The 7,492-nt window shown below is 31.8% G+C and overlaps 1 long non-coding RNA gene across 1 annotated transcript; it reads right to left on the reverse strand.

Moving 5' to 3' along the window:
- Positions 1 to 4,440: 4,440 nt before the first annotated feature.
- Positions 4,441 to 5,903, reverse strand: LOC135949500 (uncharacterized). Its single transcript, XR_010575874.1, has 3 exons — positions 5,544 to 5,903; positions 4,977 to 5,358; positions 4,441 to 4,908 (listed from the first exon to the last, which is right to left on the reverse strand). It is a non-coding gene; the product is annotated as an uncharacterized LOC135949500 (long non-coding RNA).
- Positions 5,904 to 7,492: the final 1,589 nt, after the last annotated feature.

The raw sequence follows: 7,492 nt of genomic DNA on the forward strand, positions 1-7,492 counted from the left end.
CGATTATATCATTTACGAGTTCGAAACCAGCTAGAACGTGTAGGCGACGAGTAGAATAGTGCCAAGGTAGTTTGAATATCATTTTAAGTAGCTTATTTTGTGCTACTTGGATTTTACATAAATGACATTTTGCAGACGTAGACCAAACTGGAGCACAGTAAAACATTACGGGTTGAAATATGGATTTAATGATAATTTTTTTGTTTTCTATGTTAAGCTGCGACTTTCTGCTTATGATTGGGTACATCATTCGAATTATTTTGTTTATTTTATCAATTATATATGGAATGTGATTATTGAAGTTAAGTTTGGTATCAAGCATAACACCTAAGTATTTTACTTTATTTTCCCAAGGGATGTCATGGTTCATAAATCGAAGCGAAGTTTGAGGAGTGTAACAATTCCTACGCCTTCTTGTAAAATATATAACCTGAGTCTTCTCAGGGTTGATTAAGATTTTCCATTTATTAAAATATTTGTTCAAACCAGTAAGAGCTAACTGTAAGTTTGTAATAATATCTGCTGAATATATATCCGAAGAAAGAATTGACGTATCATCTGCAAATATAGATGTGATGCAGTTTGAAAATGTGGGGATATCTGCAGTAAATACGTTATATAATATTGGAGAAAGGCATGAGCCTTGAGGACAGCCGGCAGAAATATTGATTTGTTGCGAATAAATTGTACCTAAGTAAACATTAAACGATCGATTTTGCAGAAAATTTTGAATAATTTTTATGAGTTCAATTGGGAAATTAAACTTTTTCATTTTAAAAATTAATCCGTTATGCCAGACAGAATCGAATGCAGCTTTGATATCAAGTAAAACCATTCCTGTTGATTTGCCAATTGTAAAATTATTTTTAACTAAATTTCTAATTTTTAGAAGCGGTTGTGCGGTGTTATGTTCATTTCTGAACCCAAACTGTTGCGGTGGAAGTATGCTATTTGCATCAATAAAATTAGTCAGCTTTTCCTTAATAATTTTTTCTAAAATTTTACTAATAGACGAGAGCAGACTTATTGGTCTATATGAGAGTGGAGAGTCTGTTGGCTTACTTGGCTTAAGTATCGGGATAGTTTTAGCGATTTTCCATGCACAGGGAAAATAGCTTAATTTTAAACATGCATTAAATATGTTTGTGAGATATTTAATACCTTTTTTCGGTAGGTTTTTTAAACATTTGTTATTAATACCGTCCAGACCTGGAGTTTTTTTTATTTTTTAGCTTTTTTATAATTACAGCGACTTTATCACATGAAATGAGGTAGTTGTTGTGAGGACTTGTGTTTGTAAATCGGACATGGTTTGCAACACTATCGACTTCTGTTATCGTAGTATAATCACTAAGACTTGCTGAAATAGAGTAGTTTAAATTAAAGCTGTGAGCCAACATTTCAGCCTTCTCTTGCTGGGTATAACCTAATACATTGTTGTGTTTTAATGTTGGTATATTGACGGATTTTTTCCTTAAAATTTTTGAAATTTTCCAAAAAGGGGAAGAAGATTTGTCTAAATTGGACAGCATGTGGTTCCATGAATTGTTTCTGAAGATGTTAATTTCCTTTGTTATATTTTTATTTAAACGCGTCATTTCTCGGTGGTCATTATCATCTCTGAAACGCTTCCAGTTTCTTCTGAATACATTTCTTAATTGTATCATAATTATAATGTTATTTGGCAATGGTTTGGTCGTTGGTACTACATTACGTTTTGGTACACATTCATCAATTCCCATTTTAATTGTGTTATTGAAATCATTTATCATATTATCGATTTGATTTGTATTGGTTATTGTATCAGAATCGTTTGGTGTGGGAAGATTTCTATTAATAAATTTTGCGAACCGAGGCCAGTTTGCTTTATTAAAAGCGTAACACAAATTATCTACCTTGTCGTAACTGAGGTTTACAACACTCATAATTGGTAGGTGATCGGAACTTAGATCGTTTATTACTTTGACCGCTGACATATTTTGCGACACATTAGTTAAAAAGAAGTCGAATGTGGACGGCTGCTTACTGGGATCTGCCGGAATATATGTAATATCATGAGGAAATTTTATTTGAGTTTCATTGAGCTGTAGTTTATCATGTAATATGTAACCCCAGCAATTACTTCTGAGGCATCCCCAATAGCCATGCCTACAATTAAAGTCTCCTCCTAAAATGTAGTTGTTGCTAGTGCTTATAAGTTTCCGAAGATCCGAACTAAATGTTTGTTTTCGGGTAGGATCCCTACTTATCGATCCGCCCGGGTAATAGCACGATAATATATCTATGAAATCATTACCTGATTTTACTCTGACACCAATATTTTCAACAAGTATTGTGTTCTTTGGAGCTAATAGTTGATGCTGTATGTTCTTTTTTATTAGCATAGCTACTCCACCTCCTCCACTATGTTGACGATCGTATCGATAGCAGTAAAAATTTTGGTGTTTTATTGAAATTTTGTCATTCAGCCAGGTTTCACATAGTAGGCATATGTCAATATTAGTTTTTTCCAAAAAGTGGAATAATTCGTCTTTTTTGTTACGAATGCTACGAGCATTCCATTGTAATAACTTTATATTGTTATTCATTGGTAAAGAAACTTACAAGCGAGGTTGGTAACAACCTCAAATTGCTCTTCACGAGTCTTACATTTCCTTAAATTAGAAATTAAATCAAACGTAAGATTTTTTAATTCTTCAAATGAAAAAAGGTTATTGTTGTTGGTATTGTTAAAGTTTTGTGAATATGGTAAACTATTGCCAATTCTTGAAGTGTTTGGTGTTTCGCTCTGGTTTAGAACATTTGGAAAATTAACGTTATAATTTGATCTATTGTTAAATTGTTGGTTTCTTTGACCACTACTCCTTGGTTGAGCACGTTGCCGAATTTTTAAAAATGTTTCTCTATTAGGGCAGTCAGGGAACATAGCCTTGTGTGGGCCCTTACAATTTGCGCATTTAACAATGGTTTCCTTACAATCCACCGTTTTATGGTTTCCTGCGCAATTTGCACAAAAAGTTTTTACCATGCATCTACTGGATCCGTGTCCAAACATTTGGCAATTATAACATTGTGTTAGTTTCGATCTGTTAGGTTTCTGATATTCCCACCTAACTTTGATGTAATTTATAGCAAAGTACTTCTGTCGTAATTCATTTAATGTAATCGATTTTCTTTCGAAGTATACGATATATATGATGTGTTCATTGTTACTGTCTCTGGCTCTAGTGACCATTTTAACATCCATACATTTAAGACCTAGATTTATGAGGCGGGCCTTAATAATAGATGGATCAGTTTTATCTAATCCTAACAGCACAACTTTATAAGGCTTTTCATTTTTGGAAGTATATGTAAAATACTCAAGCTGGAACTTTTTAGTGAGAGCATCACAAACTTTATTGAAATCTTCTTTATTTGTGCAAAACAATTTCAAACCAATAGATATTTTTCGAATTGAGTAATCTTTTACTGCTAAAATTCTACATACTTCATGTACCTGTTCAATTTTACATTTTAAAATTGTTATCGGGGGAATGTTTTCTCTAACAGCTGGTTCTAAGATAGTTTCATCGTTATCGTCGTCATCGATTGTTTGCAGAGGTGCAAAAAAATTGGAGTTGACAGTTCTCCGAGAACTGTTTGTTGCTGGTTTTTTACTCATGTTATACCCAGAGCAGGTATCAACATTTTCCTCTCTCAAACGTTTAATTGTGTATGTGTTTTTTTTTTATTTTGTAGTATGAAGTTGGAAAAAAATAACAACTTAATAAAACAAAAAACAAAAAGAAAAATGATAATAAACCGTAACTTTTACAACAGTCAAAGAAACAGTGAAAAATATGACTTTACACATCAAGTGATAGTGCAAGACTGAAGTTGTTTTATTTACTTTTTCAATTTCAAAAAAAGTTATTTTAAAAATTTATTTCAAATTATTTTAAATTAGTTTTTGTGTAAATAAGATGAAAAATTGCTGCATATGCAAAAAAACAAAGACCGAGAAACGGTAGATTCTTTCACGTACCAAGCTTAAGTGCAGCAAAATTTACAGTCTGCACTTCTCCCGACAAACCCTAGTTTTCTCGGACCACTTTGCGCCATCAAATATGTTGAAAATGTAAGTAAATAAATTAGTCAGCCCAATTATGAATAAAAAATTTCGCGGGAGTTTGTTCCCCGGGAGTTTTTTCCCATTGAATTTGAGTAAGAAAAATAAGAAAAGGGAAAAAACTCCCGGGGAATTTTTATTCATAATTGGACTGAATGTGTACCCATCTTTCAACTTGTACCGCTAATAGCATCCATGTTCTCTTTTTTAGATGCCAAATACTACTACCCATGATAATCAATTGCCCTTTTCAGGGCTTTCCAAATAATTTATAAAAGAGATAAAAGTGTAAATTTCAAAAAAAAAAAATAATAACCGATGTGGTCAACTGAAAGTCCAAAATCGTTTTATTATTTTATTCTAGTGAATAAATTATAAAATATAATGAGTTACAATATATTGATTAATACCATTCTTGTAATACTTGTAATAAAAAACCTTATTTAATACAAACTATTGTCTAAAACATAATGGGTCATTACAACATGCACAAATTGTAATTAATACATTTTCTTGCCCCTTCACTCTTGTAGTGGGGATCTAAAATAAGGAATTTCACTTCACCCGATTGTACTCAATTAGCAATGGGTTAATGGTATGAGCCAAAACACCGCCACCAGGTATATGTTCTGCAAACGTCTACAGACACAGCCCCAGCCTATTTACTGTACAGTAAATTTGTCTTAAATTACGCTTAAACCAAAGTGACGATGTAAACGTTTACGTTTATCTTACATGTAAGGATTGTCATCAGCTAGTCCATACAAGTAGCCACAGGATATAAAGTGGCCAAATTCCTTTATAAACCAAGAATTGTTAATACATATTTTTTATGAAATATAAAAATTAACATCAAGCAACTCACATCATACGACTCACTCAAACGCAAAGCACGGCAGATACTCCACATTTGGAGTTCTCTTGTTTTGCACAGCAAAACATTTTAAAAATGCGAATAACAACCATTAATTTATTTTTTATTAAATTATTTTTTTTGTTTCTATTTACAAATTTTTGATTTTTATTTTATTTGTTTGACAAATTTTTGTTTTGTTTTAATCTGCTGCTTTTGACACATTGCCACCCAAGCAACAATAAAATACAATGTTGTTTTTGCAATGTTGTACTTGTTGTAATATCAACGCCACCTGTACAGTAAATTCGCCTTGAATTGGCTTTTAATCAAATTACAGATGAGGTACTCTTTTCACTTTGGTTAAAGAAGCTCCCAAACGATGTAGAACAATCTATAAGGGGGTTAAGTAAAATAACATCGTTAGATAAATTATTAGAAATATCTGATAATATAATAGGATGCCAAAGAAACAATATTTCTAAGGTCAGCAATGAAGAAAGTGATGGCAAAACCTTTACTAATATAGAAAATAAATTGGATAAACTTATTCAATTGTTTTAACACCTGCAACATTACCAAATACAACAAGAGTTCGAAGTCGATCTCGAAGCACAGATAGAAAAACCAAACAAATTTGTTTCTACCAAAGTAAATTAATAAAGTAGACTCAGTAGAACAGCTGACTATTTTTTTTACTTTGGTCTGAACTGTCAATTCACTTGTGGTTGTTGTGGCGAAAAATACAACAAGCCCAAAAGCAAAAACAACAACAGGCAACTTTGACAGCTCAGACCTTAAACCAAAAACAAAATTGCTTGTGGTTTTTGTAAATGTTGTATTTGTTGTAGTACTGTCGCTACTTTATTAATTTACTTTGGTTTCTACCACCGTCGGTTTAAAGAAAAAGCAACTCGTTGTATTTCTCTATGCAGAATAACTCGGGAAACTAGGCAGCCGATCACTAAAGACGACGATTGATATAGGTGCAATTGAAATAAGTCGTCGATTATTTATTAAAGATCCCGTTTCAGAATTCAACTTTTTAATAGACTCTGGAGCTGATGTGTCTGTCATACCTAACAACTACAAAACGGCTATTCCATCGGATCGAATTTTATATGCTGCAAATGGTTCAAAGATAAATACATTTGGTGAAAAAGTGTTGCAATTCACTTTAAACTTAAATAGAATATTAGAATGGAAATTTATTATTGCGGATGTAGATGTACCTATTTTAGGGAACGATTTCATTGAGCATTTTGGATTATTAATAGATATCAAAAATAGAAAATTAATAGATATTTATAATAACCATTCCACAAGTGATTTTGTTAAGAATTCGCATGTTAAATCAGTTAGAACGTTTAATAATGAAAACAACTACAGCAAAATTTTAAATGAATTTCCAACCATAACAAGATATTTCAACACAAAACTTGTTGAACAAACAAGAGTTAAACATCAAATCATTACAAACTGTCATCCACTCTCTTTTGCAAAGTTCGACGCTTAGATCCAGTGAAATTACAGCAAGCAAAAGAAGAATTTGATCGTCTACAATATTTAGGTACCAAAATGTGAGAACTGAACTATAGGTACTTTTTTATTCATCTAATGGTACTTTTTGAAATTTTTTCACCAATGAACCCAGAAACATGAAATAAAGCTTACATGGGCCCAAGGCGAATTAATACAAGGTGGTGTTAGTTCTACAAAAACAACGATTGGTCTTAACAAATGTCAAAAAACCAAAATGAAAAATTTAACAAATAAGTATTTAAACTTAATATAGTGCAGATAATTGAATAGTGAGGGCTTTACTTATTTATGTAAACAATAAATATTTTGTTAATAAGCTTAGAATATGTAGATATTTAAATATAAAAACAAGATTTGACAATTGTTAGAACCAAAAAGCGAAAAAAAAAATTATCAGCTGTTTGACTGACTCCACCTTGTATAAATTCGCCTTGCATGGGCCCGAGTGAGTGGGAATCCACAAGTGGTTGCTTTTTGGTACTTTTTCTATATTCTAATGGTACTTTTTGAATGTTCTGTAATAATGGACATAAAAATATGAAATTAAGCGTAAATGGTGAGGGAGAATTATAGGGAGAGACTTTTTGGTAATTTTTTTATTTCTAATGGTACTTTTTTGAGTTTTCTATAACAATAGACTTTTTGGTACTTTTTCTTTATTCAAATTTGTAATTTCATCACCAATGAACGTAAAGCCATGAAATTAATCTTATATGGACCCGAGTGAGGGGAAACCACAAGTGGGGGATTTTTGGTACTTTTTATATATTCTAATGGTACTTTATTAATTTTTTGTAATAATGGACATAGAAATATGAAATTAGGCGTATATGGTCCCAAGTGAGTGAAAATTCAAGGGCATACTTCGTGGTATTTTTTCTTTATTCTCATGGGTACTTTTTTGAATTTCCTATAATAATGGACCTAGAGTTTCCAAAAAAATCGAAGAATTTCAAATCCGCGGTTTCGTTTTTCTGATAATTTAT

This window comes from Calliphora vicina, chromosome 1 (genome assembly GCF_958450345.1).
Source record: "Calliphora vicina chromosome 1, idCalVici1.1, whole genome shotgun sequence".
Lineage (NCBI taxonomy): Eukaryota > Metazoa > Arthropoda > Insecta > Diptera > Calliphoridae > Calliphora > Calliphora vicina.